We start from the raw sequence: 16,966 nt of genomic DNA, 5'->3' as shown, positions 1-16,966 counted from the left end.
TATTTTTTCCGATTTATGAATTTGTTTACATGAAACACTTTTACAAATTTCTGCAAATTAAATCAAGCTTAACATTTACATTTACTAAATAACCCTTGTTATAAAGAATTCAACTGTGTAAAATTCTATGGTCCTGGAAAAGGTAGTATGTGAGGTCACTCTTCTGGCCCATCTGGTACTGGGAATTCTTTTGCTTTCCTGATGGAGAGGCTTCCATTAATAGGAATCAAAATAGGAGTACTATAAAATGAGGCTGTATGTAGTCTTGAAAAAATTGATTATGGTTTTTTTGTTGCCTGTTTGGAACATTTGTTCAGCAAAGTACTAGAGACCTGATTCAGTATTTGCTCAGAGCAGATTGAATGAACTCCAAAAGGGTTGATTCGATAATACACAGAAACATGAGGTGGTGAGATGAGTGGTTTTTCCACACTTTAATATTTTCCAGGATGACACTGAAAGCCCTGCCCTTAGAGAACCCTGAGCCACCTAATTATTTATTCTTCTAGGCTCTTAAGAAGGAGAAGAGGGAGATTTATACCATAAAATAGGTACCCTGGCCTTTCCAAAAGAGCCTGGAAAGGAACTGTGGACAGCTATGGAATGTAACTAGCAAGGCAAGGTAAGGAAAGCCGCATGACTTTGAGTTCTTGTGGGAAAAGGTTGTACTTGGCTTCATTATTTCCAGATCTCTGTTTTCAAAGAACTCTCTGAAAAGCCTAGCTCTTGGGGGACAGGAGGAGGGAATGCTGTCAAGCAAGAACTGAGTCAGTGCAGGAGACCTACTCTGTGCCAGTCACTGCTTGATACTCTCATAAATTCCACTGATTGTCTTGAAGAGGAGGAAATCATGACTCAGAGAAATCAAGTAACTTTCCCAAGATCCCACATTTGAACCCAGGCTCATTTGATTCCAAAGCCCTTTCCACTACATTGTGATGATGCTTTGTGCTGAAATCATGGAAAATGAGCGATCTTCTGGATTGAATTAGGGAACTCATGGTATCCAGCTAACTGTTCTGAAAAACTCTGAGTATGCTTTATTTGGAGGCTTTTGGGGAGAGGAGTAATGCTGGTGAGGAGAGAGGTCTTGAGGGGGAAGATACTAGGAATTCTTCAGACTGTCTCTGTTTCATGTGAAGGGATTTTGTGCTGTGGCATCTAGTCCTTGGTGGTTTGAAAGAAATGGCTCCTCAATTCATTTGCCACCAGTTGTCTCTGTGGGGGAAAATGGGAAAAGACTAGCATACTATAGGATATTAATTTCATAAAACACAGTTGTTTGTTTATTTATTTTTTGAGGCCAATATAGAATTCCTAGATTTTAAGATATTTTTCCCAGGAAAAGAGGCCAAAAATAAACAAAAACCCCAAACCTATCATCATCACATCATATAAGAAAGGACATTTGAAAACCAGATAATAAATTAAAAACAATAAATAAAATAGGATAATAGGGCAGCTCTTTGCAAGAAAGCACCTAATTCTCCTCTTTTACAAAATTAGGTTAGATTTAAACTATTTTGAATCAAGATAAATTACAACATAAAATTTATTGATGTGTTTGTCAGTTTGGGGAATTTTTATTTGTTAGTACAACATCAGGAGAAGCTTGACTGTCCAGCTTGTTTCACACTTTATTTGATCACAGTTACTGTTGATAGTGCATTTCAACAGGTATGTTGATGAAAACAGCATCAACCGTCAGAGTAATTCACACAACATGGAATATTCTGGTGAATGGAGAGAAGGGGGTAAGTTGTTCGGCTTTTAATTCTGTGGCCAGGCCAAGGAGAAAGCAGAAGTCATAGCTCTGGTGTCTGACTGGTGAGGGCTCCAGGAAGAGTGCTGCCAGAACCTGTCTGCGACTGGTTCATGTACCAGGCCAGGGCTGCACAGGACCCTTACTGCCCACTGTGGATCAGGTAGGAATTTGAGAGGGATGCTGTACATGATAAAAACTTTCATCATGGCCTGGGCCAGTATTTAAGAGAACCACTCCTCTAAAGGAATTATCCTGTTTGGTTCTCCAAGATAATCTAAAGGCAGAGGCACAGACAAAGGCCCATTGTTTTCTCCAGGGCAGCTGTTTATTGCATCGGAGCTAGGGAGGAGTGTGGGAAGCCCGCAGGCCTGTGGCCTAGGTGCTCAGATTTGGAGGTGGTCCTGCTGTTCCCCCTGGTTATTTTCTTCTGATTCTCTCTTGTGGGAACTTTGGGCAAACTGCATTTTCCTCCAAGCAGTAAAGTCTTAGCTTTACCTTCTACTTGGTCCCTGTGCCCGCGAGTTTTTGTGAACTCTCTGCCTGGGAACTCGGAGGAAAAAAATGACCTAGAGCAGCCTGGGAATTCCCCAACTCCCCCAGGCTGCCTCTCTCATCCAAGGGAACACCTACCTTCTGCATTTCCAGGGCCATGCTGGGGAAGTGTGTGTTTTGGCCTCTCTGGAGAAGGGCACATTAGCTTCCCTTGGCCTGTTTACATTAGTTTGGTCCTTTCTGCCTTTGATTACACATGAAGCCTTGGGGTGGGGGATTTCCCTGTTTCCATGGAGTTCACTCCTTCCTTTTGTCTGCCTTCTCAATTTTTCCACCTGGGGAAGAGCTGCCCTCTCCACTCCCCCCCGTCCTTTTAAAATACTTTACTTGGGGCTTCCCTGGTGGCGCAGTGGTTGAGAATCTGCCTGCTAATGCAGGGGACATGGGTTCGAGCCCTGGTCTGGGAAGATCCCACATGCCGCAGAGCAACTAGGCCCGTGAGCCACAACTACTGAGCCTGCGCGTCTGGAGCCTGTGCTCCGCAACAAGAGAGGCCACGATAGTGAGAGGCCCGCGCACCGCAATGAAGAGTGGCCCCCGCTTGCCGCAACTAGAGAAAGCCCTAGCACAGAAACGAAGACCCAACATAGCAATCAATCAATCAATCAATCAGTAAATAAATCTTTAAAAAAAAAAAAACTTTACTTGGCTTAGCTCCTTGTCTCATAGACTTTGCCTAGTGAGTGAATCAGTTCACAATCAGGAAGCAATTCCTCTGTCTCCTAAAATTCCCTTTTGCTGTGTTCTGTGACTATTAGACCTTTTCTCATTTGCCCATCACTGCCTTAGTTGTCAGTACTCTCCTTCAAGAAAGGGAATAGTCTTCCAAGCCCAGAGGCTGGATGGCTTATTGGAGCTTATTGAGCTAAAGTGTTGATGCAGGATTTCTTAGTTCTTTGGGATGTGTGTCTTGGCTGCTCAAATAGAACGTAAACCTGTTGAGGGTAAGAGCTCCAGGTTCTTTCTTTCCCTTTCCTCCAGCCGGAGGGTGACCACCAGTGGCCACGTTTGCTGGTGAGGTTACCTTGTCCTTGCTCCCAAGGTCAGCCTACCTACCGAGAATGCAGGCACAGCCAACAGCCTCTCTGAGGCTGACCTCACTGTGTGCTCTCTGAGATAACTGGTCACAGCAGTGCTAGAGAAAACCCTTTTGCCCCCAGGGGCAGTAGTAGAAGGCCTGCCTCAGACCTCTTTGTTCTGTTGTGGAAGCCTCCCTTTTCTTTTTGTTCATTTAACACAATTGAGGAGTCCTATGCCCTTTGAAGCCTTTTCTTTCTTAAAGGTTCCTGGAAAGCTCAAGTGGCCTTTCCTTGGGGGTAAGAACTTTCCCATTCCACAGCTTTCACACTCTTTGGAGAGTTTCTCTCTTGCATCATCAGGTAGATTTCTTTCTTTTTTTTTTTTTTTTAAAGCCAGTGGACCTAGTTTTGTATAGTGACTTCTTCTGCTCCCCCAGCCTTCTTTCAGCTGAATGATCTCGGTGCTTTTCCTCCTTTTGGAAGAACCTTGTCTTGGTCCCTTGAGCTCCCTTCCAGTTCTACTAGTGATGCTCCGCGGTAGTGCTTCTCGGCCTCTAGCCTTGAGTTCCTAGGCGCCCCCATCTCACTCTCATAGATTCCTGTCTTTATGACTTGATATTGTGATACGTTTTCTTCTGGCTTCTGTTTGGTCGGTTCTTAGATGACAGTCTATTTACATTCACATTTAGATCTAGAATCCTATTTTTAAATCTCAACATTAAAGAAAAAATCTGATTCCTTTGCCCCTAGCTTGTCCTCAGTTTAAGATTGCATTTTCCCTCTTTTGTCACCCATCTGCTGGCCTTTGCAGTGGTTTTCTCTTCAGTTTCCCTGTGTTCTGTGCCTACCTCACTCCCACAGTCTTCCCCTCCGGCGTAGATCACAGAGGAAATATTTAGTTAGTCTCTGCCAAACATTCTGGCTGTGTTGTTTTGCTTAAGAAGACATGCAGATAAACTGTTTTGATTCTTGGTCTTGGTGCTCCAGGGCAGATGTTTCTCCTATAACGGAGGTATTGTGGTCAGTTGGAAAGAGTGCTGGACTAGAGTTCAGAGAATTGGATTCTAATCCCTGCTGTGCTACTAATTTGCGGTGTGATCTTGCGCAAGTCACATTTCTATGTCTCAATTTCCTTTTGTCAAAAGGGACCTTATGATAAAGAAGACAGGAATCTATGGAGATAGGAACCCAGAGAGTAAGCCTGGGGGATCAAGGAGAGTAGATGGACTAGAGGCAGAGAACCGTGACCATGACTGTCATTAGTGGAGCCAGAAGGAAACTCACATCCAAATATAGATAAAATGAGTATGTCTAGTCACTTTGAAAAAGTATAAACTGTGATAACAAAGTGGTGGAAATTCTCTGGCAAGGATGACTTCAAGAGATAACTGCCTTGTCCACCACTGGGGCTGCTCTAGGTCCACACCTGTTTGCTGTCACCCTTGAGGTGTGGGAGGCTTGGCCTTTTGCGGGTTCAGTTCCAGAATTCTGCCTCCCACCTTCCACCTCCTTCATAAACCCAGAAATATTTGAAACTCAGCCCAGATCTTCACCTGGCTTTGATTTCCTCATCATGTGGAGAATGGTCCTTGGAAGTTGTAGTTTCCAGAAACCTTAAATGTTTGCTAACATGTCCAACTTCTGCATTTGTTGATCACTCCTTCTGTGCATGGCTGCGTTCCAGTTCTTGTGCCCTGAAGGTGGTATGGTTTGGTTCCAGCAAGGAAGGGGGGGATATTTGGGGGATCCTATCAATAGGAACTAGGAAATAAAAGTAGACAAAAGAACTGAGAGATGCCTCCTTGGTGTTCGTGAGAGGCAAGTCTTCGAAGAAGAACAAAGTAGTTTAACGTCTGCCTATGTAAACCATAGCCCTCACACACATACTCAGATAGGCAGAGCTACATTTCTTCCTGATCTCTCCCTGTCCCCTTCTGAAATGATTCTGGGATTTAATCAGGTCTTGCCTAGTTTATACTTTTTCTTGCCAGTTAAAGATTTGTGTTGGTTTCCTCCAATGCAGATTTGGAAGACAATCTCCAAAGTCTTTTGCTGCCCTGTGATCCTTTGTCAGGCATAATCAGCAGAAACTTTGGTAAATGAGTTCAGAGGGATACTTGTCGTTGCAGGGTTAGTGATAAGGACCTGCACTCACTGTTGCTACACCCAACCTCGGGAGGCTCTCAGGCTGCTGCACCTTGCTAGAGAAATTCATGGAACTGAGTAGACTAGTTCTGGGGAGAAGAGTTACATAATTGACTCTGTATGCGTTCAACTGGGACTTCTTTGCTATTCTGCAATCCTTTAATTTATCTTAAGTCCCTGTGACATACACCACAGTGCTCCTTTCTCTCTCTCTCTCTCTCTCTCTTTTTTTTTTTAATGTACTCTATATGCTCTGACTTCATCCTGACCCTACATCACCAGTGAGGATGCCTTCTACTTTACTGGGACTGTTAGAACTAGATGACGTGGAGCTCTGGGATAGTTCCTTTCCTTTAGATAGCTAGGTACTCCAACTCATCCAGCTCCAAGAGAACAGGCATAAACATTTCCTATAGGCTCTATAGATGTGTTTGTTGTGAATGCCAGCATCATCTGGGCGAAATAATGGTTTGATTTGGGGCTTGATAAGAGTTGTGAGCCCATGTCTGGCTATTTGGTACTTTCCCCCGTCTCACTTGTTCTTAAACCAACTTGTCCTAGGAAGATGGCCCAACTGATAGCTGTCACGTAATGCCCGATGTATCCTCCCTGCCACTCCAGCCCTGGATACTCACAAACCCTCTGCCTTCCGTGTTTCTCACGAGTCATAGCTCATAGTTCCCCTTCAGGTAGGTGTTTTTCAAATCCTACTCACATCCTCTTTAACCTTCTTCCTCCACTCTCTTTCTCTTCTACCTATTTTGCGTAGTTACCTCAAGAAATACTCTCCTTGTCCCCTTCCCTCTTTGATTGTGTAGTGAAAGCTAGCCCCAGTCATAGCTGATAAGCATGACACAAAGAATACTTCAGAAAGGAAAGTCACACATTTGGGAGTGAAATGAGATGATGTGAAGAAACAGTGCTATCAGTCTTGTCCTTGTGAATACCTTTTGGAATCCTTAAAAATACCTATCTTTCAATTAATCTGTCCTTCTTCCAGTACCACAATTTTGGGATATGTAAAAATTATTTAATTTTATTTCTCTTATGTTTTGTTTTATTGCAAGTATTTATTTACACAGGTAATTTTTCTTGTATCTTTATATAAACAGTATTTTAACCATGTTCAGTAATGAGCCTATTTGGGCATGCAGCTACCATATCTAATATTGTTTCTTTGGGAAAATTTCTTCAACTTGTAAAGGTGACTGACTGACAAAGGAGTGTTCAGTGCAAAAACAGTCTTCATCCTCTGGCCCCTAAGGGTGATATTGCTGTGGAAGGGGCCGACTCCATTCCTGTCATATGGAGAGGAAGAAAAGTGCTTCCAAAGGAGGCCTGGTGCTCCATCAGGAAAGCTGGGTCCTTCCTTTGGTCTGAGTCTCTGCGTGGCAGCTGGAGGTACTGGAGTATGCCATGCCTGACTAAGCTCTTCTCTCTCCCTCTCCCTCTCTCTTTTTTTTTTTTTTTTGCTATGTGTAACTTCAGGAAATACTTTAGCTTAAAGCCTGAAGACGTCCCCCTACTTTGAATATCATGATCCAATTATGACAGGACCACATTCTTGAAACATGTTGTTTAGTGGAGTTAATTGACTTATCTGCTCCTATTCTTGAGTAGGAAATAATACATTCTTGTTGTGTTGCTGTGTCAGGTCTTAAATGGAAAGCTTCTAGTTTGAAGCTGTGTCTATTTCCAGTGGGATAAATCTGCTGCCAATTTATGAAAACTGATGCTGTCCCTGTGCTCTGTGTGTAAACTGTAGCATCTCTTTGTGGAATGAACAATTCAGGAAAATGGAACAATTTTTTGAATAAAATTCCAAGCTCTACTAGGTTCCAAGTGACTGAGAATTTCCTGTTAGAGTGGGAAAGTTTATCCATATGTTTTTGTCTGGGGATAGTATATGTCATGTAGTTCTAAAGAAGTAGGTCCTTAGCTGATTACCTCTTCCTTTGTCTTTCTTTCTGTGGTGCCCAGAGATGGTTTGAGCTCATCTTTGGTCTTGTCTCTGCAAAAAGCAGCATGCATTTTGATCAAGGTACGGGAGTAAAACCTATGGCCGCAGGGCAGCGTGAAACTAATGATTTGTATAAGGAGCAAACCTTTCACCTTTGTCTCACTGGTACCAGGCTGTAAGTAACTGAACTAACTAGCTCCAGACACTTATTTTGCAATTTTGAGGTGAGGATGGGCAAAATCCCAGAGGCTGGGAGGCAGACATGTGGCTACCAGAGAGGTGACGTCAGCTGGTTTACTGGTGCTGTGGAGGAAGGGGGGATTCCAGGTGCTCAGCCTCCTTCCTGCACTTGGGGGTGTCTAAAGCCACCCCCAATCCTATTGGCAGACAAGGCCTTTGCTTGGGAAAAGCCTTCGTCTAATTCTTGCCTCCTGCTGTCCCCACAGGGACCTGAAGTTGGAAAGGGTCTTGTAACCTTGGCTGTGGGAACAAAGCTTTGAGGAATGAACAGACGTGTATGTCTGTATGTGTCTGTGTGTCTTTTGTGTTAATGCTGACAACTGATGAGGGTTTCCAAACTGGGGTTAGATATGAGAGGAGAAGGAGAAACGTTGTCTGGGTTTTTGGGAATCTGTATTAGGAATTGCCCTTTTCTTGGAAGGGAAAGCAGTTTATGATTTAACTCATTTTTCAGTTAAAATTATTTGATTATTTTCGTTTGATATGTTTAATGTGGCAGATTAATATACAACAGGAAGGTGTTCCGAATCACCTCCTTTCTATGTTCTGCTCCTTCCCCTATGCTTATCCTAGAACAGAGCCTCACAAAGCCATACTATGTGACAAATTGGAGAAAGCGCGTCTGCAGGGAAGATCTTCCTCTTTGCTCAGCCTTGCCTCTGTATGGGTTTCTGGGAACTGTGGTGGGGCTCCTTGGGAAGCCTACAACTCACAGTAGGAATGGAAGAAGCTTTGTGTCCTCTGGAGCATGACAAAGAGAACAGAGCTGGGAGGCACTGGAGCCTGTGAAGCCCATCTGCTGACTAGCTTTGTTTTCCTGTCAGATGTTGGGTACCTGCTCTCGTTCCACCCTCCTCCCCCAAGATGGGGAAAAGAATGAAGCCCCTGCATGGAAGGCAGGTGGTAAAGCCACCAGCAGAAGCTTATACTAGGTGGTTCAGACATCCCCATGCCAGGCCTGCCTTGGGTTCCTTTGGGGCCATCAATAGCTTCGGGTTTCTCTAAGACTCTTGCTCACGTTCAGCGTAGCCACTGCTTACTGGAAGCCATCTGGGGCCAGCCCAGGCTTGTTCTGTCCAGACGTCTTCCCACCACGGTACTTTTCTCGTCTTTTGGGCTTTCAGATATGAGGACCTTCAAGGTCTCTGAGCTGCTGAAGTCTTTCTTCTGAGAGCCTAGTTCCTCCCCTTCTGGGCCCAGGAAGCTGTGGTAAGCTCTTGGTTTCCTTCTCTGCTGGGCACTTCTGGGAAGCTGTCTGCATTCCTTTCTGCCTAACTCTCTGCCTCTGGGGCTCTGTGGGGTGCGGTTGCTTCGTGCCTCTGTGATGCAGAATGCTAGGGCAGTTCCATGGAGACCAGCCCCTGGAGATAACCAGGAGTTTGAATGTGGAGTTGCCCTTTCTTGCAGTCCTGGGACCAGGAGCTAGCTTTTCATGGGATGCGGTGTGGTATTGATTCTCCTTAAAACTTTCTCTGACTTGCTTCCCTGTCTCCTTGCCACTCTGGAAGGAAGGGGGTGAGGAGGAAGATTAGTGCTCGGTTTCCTGTGATCTTTTGGCTCTGGAGATGGGTGCAGCAGATGCCTTTTGTGAGGAAGGAGCTTAGAGGCAGGTAAGAGCGTCTGTCTTCTGGGTGTCTTTCCAGTCTGGTTACGTTGACACTCTGGGTGGTGACAGCACACGTTAGCATCCCTTGGCAGGGATGGCCAGTCAGAGTGCCCACCTCCAGTTTGTTGGCTCCCTGAGGATGAGAAGCATTTTTGCAGTCCTCAGTGGCATGGCCTATAGAGGTGTCTATGTGCTGACAGGTTACAGAGCCTTCCCATGGATGTCCTGCCTCTTTGGCGCTTGAGAACAGGTGCGGCTTAATTTGAAGCAGACCTCCCTCAAGGGCCCAAATCTGAAATGTATATTACAAAATCCCTGCTAGTTTTGGCTCTTCCTCCTTCTGCATTTCTCTCTTGCCTTTACCTTCCCATCACTGTCAGGGATTGTAAGCAGCTGCTGCTATCATGCTGACTGATCAAGACTGATCAGGGTTAAGAATGGAGCTAAATATAACTGTCTAAATATAACTAAGTATTACAGAGCATCCTGCTCTGATGTGCTGAGACTCATCCTTAGGGAAGAAGTTGATTTGAACCCATGATAGAGGGTTCAAACAGAATAGGTGAAAGTTGGGAGGAAAAGGTGGGAAGGTACTTCAGGAGTTGGGGGAGTATTGATTCCACCCCTTCCCTTCCCCACTCCCCGCACCCCCAACATTTCCTGCGAAAGGTCAAGGGCAAAAGATCTTGCTTTTCAGCCATCAAACAGTCAATAATACTAGCTGAATTTTTCAGCTTAACCAACATTGTGATTCAAATATTATATAAAGCTTTTTTTCTCACCGAGGGAATTTATCATCTATTGGGAGAGACAAAATTTGTTAAACAAATAGAGAACATAGAGATCTTAACTGTGTTTGGTTACTAACTGTGAATGTGTTTATAGTTCAGAAATAAGAAGGTTCTTAAAACTACAGGAAAACTTTCTTGGCGGAGGCAGGATCTTTTCTGATCTTTGAAGGTTGGATCGACTTTATATAAGCAAAGGAGAGGTGTTCTGGTTGTGGAGAACAGCAGGGACATAGAGAGGGTGTGGCTTTCCAGGGTCCCTGCGACGACCATCTGCCTTGGTGCTCAGGGGATGGGAAGAGAAGCAGCGAAAGTGGAATTTTGTGGGAAGCACTCTTGTGGAAGAGAGTAGGCTAATTTTGGAGAGGACAGAGATTGGCAGTAAGGAGACCCACCAAAGAGTATGGGTCGTCCGCAACCGGAATAGAGAGGAAGGGGGTGAATCCCAGAGAATATTCAAAAGTAGAATAAGTAGGACCTGGACATGGGATATTAAGGGTAAAACTGAGGGGAAAAACAGAGGATGCCAACATTTCTGCCCTGTGAGAGTTGACCATTACGATATCTTATCTTATGTTTAGGAAGTGCTTTTCAAAGCACTTTTTCATTCAGTAAGTATCTCAGAGTTGTCTGGGCTCTTAGAGTTCATCTAATCTGGCTTCATTTTCCAGATGGGGAGATTAGAGCCAAGAAAAGAGAGGGTACTATTCGCAACTCACACAACTATTTAGTGGTATAATGGGACCTCCAATCTTGGCCTTCTATCTCCTAGGGGAAATTTAAGACAAGAGAAGCATGGAGGAAGGAGTCTGGGGTCAGAGAAAAGTCCTGTCTAGTTAGGTGACATTAGGTGATTACCAGTCTCTCTGAGCAAAATGAAGCTTATTCAAGAAGCTTCAGACTAGATCAGTGGTTCTACTACTAGGAACTCTTTTTGAGAACCAGTAGATAAGACGGACTCCTTGGGTCCTTCTAGTTCTGAGATTCTTAAGAGTGCATGAAAATAACGTATATGAAAAGTATTGAATTGGGTTTCCTCAGAGACTGTGGCTGGTTTCCAGGGTGGTGCCTTTCTAAGGGAATTTCAAGAGTAATTTGTTTCCACATGATTTTCATGTTATATGCTGACCCCAGAACCTAACTACCGAAGAGGACACACTCTGCTGTTAGTAGGCTGTGGCCAATATTTGAACTCAGTATTTGCAGAGTTATGGCTGTTTGTGTTATCCACATCCTCTCCCCACCTCCTTTTAAAATACACACACACACACACACACACACACACACACACACACACGCATGCATGCACTTCTCTCCATTTCCCTTTTCCTCTTTCCTTTTTTATTTTTTCTCCTTAACTATTTTTCTAGTCTAATTCCCCTTCCTCCATCTCTGTTCTCTCCACTCTTGTCTTGTCTTGTCTAGATAACTTCCTGTGTTGGAGCAACTTCCTCTCTTGGTTAAACTCAGACATGACTACAGCATAGCACCTTGGAATATTCTGTTTTGTCTCTATTCCCTGCTGTGATGGCTGGTGCTCAGTGATCGAGCCGGAATCTGGGAGTCATTCTGGACCCTCCCTCACCTCCACAGTCAATTACCCTTCAAGTTCTTGCTTTCTATTCAAAGAGCTCTTGATCTCCCTCCTTGTGTTCATTCTCACCGCCCCATACAGCAGGAGACAGAACAGAGAGAGATCATGTTTGAAGAAAGAAAAATAGAGTTGGGGTCACCTTCACTGTCCTTAAAAACATTTTGCAAACCTCCGCAGCCCATTTTAGTCTCCTCTTTGCCTCTCACAGCTCTCACAGCTGTCTCTGGGTCTCTGACCCTTCGTGATTGGCTAGTGGCTATGTTTCTGCGGGCTGTGTTTGGAGAAATCCTGAGTCTGAAGAGGAACACTAATTTAATAAGCAGTGGTTACTCTCTTGGAAGCACATAGACACAGTCATGCCTCATTTTCTTAGTGGATTTTTCCTGAGTAAACTTCCCCTCCTCAGCTCCTGTGGGCCTTTTCCTTGGAAGAGGTGTGTCCCTGCATTACTGATTGCAGATGTTATCTGCATCGATGATGAGTGGCTGCAGTCTTTCATCACCTTGAGGACTCTTAACGTGGTTGACTTCCTTTGCTTGCTTGGGTTTGAGGAGAGCCAGTGTCTCCCAGTTATAGCTTCTGGAGTCCCACCGCTTGTGAGAAAGAAGTCTTCTGCTGGCAACTGCTGTGCTGGGGACGGTAGTCCTTGACCTTTTGTGTGTTTTTTTGTTTGTTTGTTTTACTCTGCCCTCTTCCTAATAATGCTGTCATTAGCAACGTTAGCTAACCCGTTACATGGGGTATAGACAATCATGTTCACCCAGGTAAGGAATATAGACTTTCTGAATTTTTTTCTGTCCTTCAAAGGCTAAGTGGTACTCAGATATGTTCTTTGACATCCCAGGGAGTAATGCTCAGGAATTCCCCCAGATATGCTATTCTCAGACTTCCAAACAAGCTTCCTCCTGTTTCTGTCCTTCAGGATCTTAAATTGCACTCTTCTCTCCCTCCACGTTCCTGTTTTTCCTCTCATCATCTCACCCATTCTCTGTGTTGATCTCTAAGTGAATGAACGTTTATAAGCACCTCTTTTTATACAAAAGGCAAACTAGCTCTATTTTACATAAAAATGGGATACACCTAGTGTATGTATTGTTAAGGAAGGAGCTAATCATTGCATAAATTAGAAACGTCAAGGTTCCTGTCCTTGGGGGAAAAGAGAGAGAAGGGTTTAAAAAATGGCATCTTCTACTATAGGACATTGAAGTTTATTTAGTAGGACACTCATCTGTAGACCAGGGCCACCATCCATGTCCCTAGGATAAGAACTGAATTTTGAGGGGCCACTGCTCTTCTCTCCTCCTGATTCTTCTTAAGTCCTTAGAAGCACTGTAGTTTCTCATTACGGGAGATATGCTGGTATGTATACGTCCCAGCAATGCCTGACGGAGCTGAACTGCTGCATTCCTACTGTCTAATGTTTCAGTTACAACAGTCAAAGCCGAGTCCTTGCTCACAACAGCTATCAGATGACAGCTTAGTATAGAAGGTTAAAGATCCACAAGAATTCACTCTGATGGTTAAAAACATCACTTTGTAATTCTGATCATGATGAACCATGGTTTGGGGAGATGATGGGTAAGAATTGTTTGGATTCCTGAGCTTCTCTGCGTCCTCTCTAGAACTTGTATGGTCAGAGCCCCAAATGAGAGGCTGTGACGTGAGTAGTGGAAGGCACAAAGGGCAGATCAGGCAGGGCTCAGCTGTCTCTTCTTTCTGTGAGCTTTCTTTATCTCGTCTAGCCACTAGTTCCCAGAGATGACTCCATGGGGAGTAAGTGATGGGGTAGTTTTTTATCTTCCTGTTCTGTAGGGGGACTTAAGAACTTCATGAACCAGAGATGTTATCTTATTTCTCAATTTAAGGGACTCCACAGACTTGATTTTCTTTTTCTCTTCAGCATACTTGCCTGGGATATTATTAGGACCCCAGTTACCCCTGGGTCTGCAAATATAGTGTGTGTCCCCTGGTTACACTATTGTTCTAACCAGAATGGAGCAAAGTAAGACATGGACCTCATTTGACCTGGACTCTGTATGTCGGTCAGTAAACTCAAAATCACATGGACTCATCAGTTGACTCATATTGAACCATTCCTCAAGTGTCTTTCACTTATACCATTTTTTTTTTTTTAATTCAAACAGAAAGTCACAAAAATTTACTTATACCATTTTCATCCTGTTGTCATGCAGTTTTTTTAAATAAACTTAAGTGTAAAATGATATCTTTTGTCCTTTTAACATTTAATCTTGTTATACTTAACCTATGGTTCTAAGTTTGTGGAGGCCCTTTTTGGGGAATTATCTCTAATATGTTAATTTTCCCTCCCAATTAATTTGTTATATGCATTTTTGATAAGCATGCCTTACCCGAGTCATTGATAAAAAAGGGTGACCAGGATGGGATTAGAACAGATGGGAATGTCCAGACTTCTAGGAGTTCCAGAGTACTCCTTCGTAGTTGATACTGATCCATTTTGCTCTTCCATTTGGACCCAACTGTCCTGAGTTACCAGATTGTGCTACTGCCAGTGCCTTCCTGTTTTATCCATAAGATCAAGAGAGATTTTTCTGAAGTCCAGATAAATTGTGTCCTGGCATTCTTTGATATATGTGTGTGCATATGTATGTGTTTATTTATGTGATACATAATATATATCATATGTAAATATATATTATGTAAATATGTGTGCATATTCTTTTTTAAACCCCCAGACTATTATTTATAGACCACTTACTATCTATTGCTGAGTGTTTTACATATATTATCTCCTTTATTCTCTACTATAATTCCATGTTAACTTTATTAAATAAAAGTAATGACTTTAACATGACTTTATTTAATCTCCAGTGATCAGTGCTTCCTTCTTTATGTCCTTGCTACTTTTCGTGTTTCATATACTCTGTTCTGGAGTTTTGCCTATGATATTGCCTATTTAATAAATACTTATTGAGCATTTGCTGTGTGTAAAGAAAACACTGCATTATAGCCTGTTGGAAATTCAAAGATGGATAAGAAATGGTCCCTTTGCTCAGAAGAGCTTATATGTGATTTAAAATATGAAGGCATAAACAATGGCTTAGTAGGGGGGAAAAGGGAAATCAAGAAAACACACTTAGAGAGTCCTGAGTGTGAATGGAACGCTGAAACTAGCCCACCTACAAAGTTCTAAATGGAAGTCTTTAGAAGCCAGGTTCTAACATGTTACAACCTGTTTACAAAAATGGAAGGTATCCATTTGACTGATGGTTTTAAATCCTATCCCACACTTTGTTGGAGTGTCTGCTTGAGTTTGAGGGTGAGGAGAGGCAGACCAGAAAAAATGGTCCACTTTTGCAATCTTTCATCTTAAAAATATTATTAAAATATAGAGTATATGTTTTTTATATGTACAGTTTAAATGTGAGTATTCATGTATCTACCACCCAGCTTAATATAGAAAACATTACCATTAGCTTTGAAATCTCCTATGTACCCTTGCCAATAATTGCATTAATTTTAGAAAATAAATATATATTAAATTGCAGAAGTAAAACAGTAACCATGTGGCATATTTAGAACTTAGTAAGAAGGAAAAAATTGCTAATGTGGTTATTGTTTTGGTATAATTTCCTTTTTCGCTTGTATGTGTTTTCTACATTTTAATGTAGTTATAACTTTGTCATGCAAAATTAGCATTGTCTGATACTGTTAAAGTCTTCACAGTCACTTTTTAAATAAATAATACGTGTATGTATTGCAAATTCAAAAGGTACAAAAAGATGTACAGTGAAAAGCAAATCTTCCTCCTACGTTCTTTCTCTTTTCTTTCCCTAGAGCCGATCACTGTTACCAGTTTGTGGATCATAGTCATTTCTTTTAATGGCTGCACAATTGTCCATCTAGTGCAGTGTTTCTCAGACTGCAGGTCATCATTAGTGGGATGGGGAATCAGTCTAGTGGGGATCTACAAGCTTTGTTTGTTTTCTTAATGAAATAGATTAGGATAGAAAATGGCAGAGAGCATCACACATAGTAAAGGTAAGTATTGTTTGCAGAAACTTTTTGGTTCAGTTTTGTATACATACACACGTGCACACACGCTCTCTCATACATGCACATTCTGTATTACTATATAAAATTTATTTTTTAGTATGGGTAGTGGTCAAAAAACACTTGACATTTACCAATTTAGTAATGACTCACATGGAGTTTGTTTCTAATTTTCATTATTATAAATAATGCTGGGAACATGCATTTTTCTCCCTCATACTTGGGCATTTTATTCTTAGGACAACTTCCCAGAAATGAGGCCACTGAGTCAAAGGATATGAGCATTTTAATTGATCTAGCCAAGATGCTTTCCAAAAGCTATATCCCATTTACTATTTAATAAATGCCATCTGTACTTGGTTCAGGATAGGTTATCTTTATTTCAGTACAGACATTTTTTCTATGCATTATATATGTGGCATATATATATATTTAACAAAATGGGATAATTACTTTTTCTCCAAGTAATATAGACTAAACACTGCCCATTTTAGTAAATATTCTTCTACAGCTGTTCTTCTTATTCTGGGGCAGCTTTCTGTGGAGGTAGGGTTTGAAGGGTGGCCACTCTTGCTTCTCAAACTTGAGTCATTCTTACCCATGTTTATGATATGTACCATATATACTTTTATTTATTTATCTTTAAATTAGCTTTTACAAGACTTTTTATTTTTAAATAATTTTAGACTTGCAGAAAGTCTGCAAAGACAGTACAAGTTCCCCTAATCTAACATAACTATGGTATACTTATCAACTAAGAAATTAACGTTGGTATAATGTGAACTATAGCCTTAATTGTATTTCATTAGTCTTTCCCATTAAGGTCCTTTTTCTGTTCCAGGGTGGAATCCAGGATCCCACATTACATTTAGGTATTGTGTCTTAGTCTCCTCCAGTCTATGGCAGTTCTTCCGTCTGTCCTTGCCTTTTATGACCTTGAGACTTTTGAGGAGTACTGGGAAGGTATTTTATACAATGTCCCTCAAGTTGGTTTGTTTGATGTTTTCTCATAATTAGATTAAGGTTATGGATTTTTGGGAAGAACACCACAGAAGTGCAGTGCCCTTCTCATTGCTTCATGTCAGGGGTACATGATGTCAGTGTATCTTATTACTAGTAATGTTAACTTTGATCACTTGGTGAAGGTAATGTCTGCCAGGTTTCTCCACTGACAAGTTCCCTGTTTCTGCCTTTGTAATTAATACATATTCTGAGAGAGATACTTTGAGGTTGTGTAAGTATCCCATTTCTCTTTAAACGTTTAC

General features: G+C 42.2%; 1 protein-coding gene and 1 long non-coding RNA gene across 4 annotated transcripts in view; one reads left to right on the top strand and one right to left on the bottom strand.

Moving 5' to 3' along the window:
* Positions 1–16,966, bottom strand: part of LOC309668375 — a 485,025-nt gene that overhangs the window by 350,044 nt on the left and 118,015 nt on the right. The gene's annotated exons all lie outside the window — the stretch shown is intronic.
* Positions 1–16,966, top strand: part of DENND2B (DENN domain containing 2B) — a 151,340-nt gene that overhangs the window by 20,270 nt on the left and 114,104 nt on the right. The gene's annotated exons all lie outside the window — the stretch shown is intronic.

Source organism: Balaenoptera physalus, assembly GCF_965194825.1.
Source record: "Balaenoptera physalus genome assembly, chromosome: 10".
NCBI classification, from domain to species: Eukaryota; Metazoa; Chordata; class Mammalia; order Artiodactyla; family Balaenopteridae; genus Balaenoptera; species Balaenoptera physalus.
This window is presented reverse-complemented; position numbering and strand designations above follow the sequence as displayed.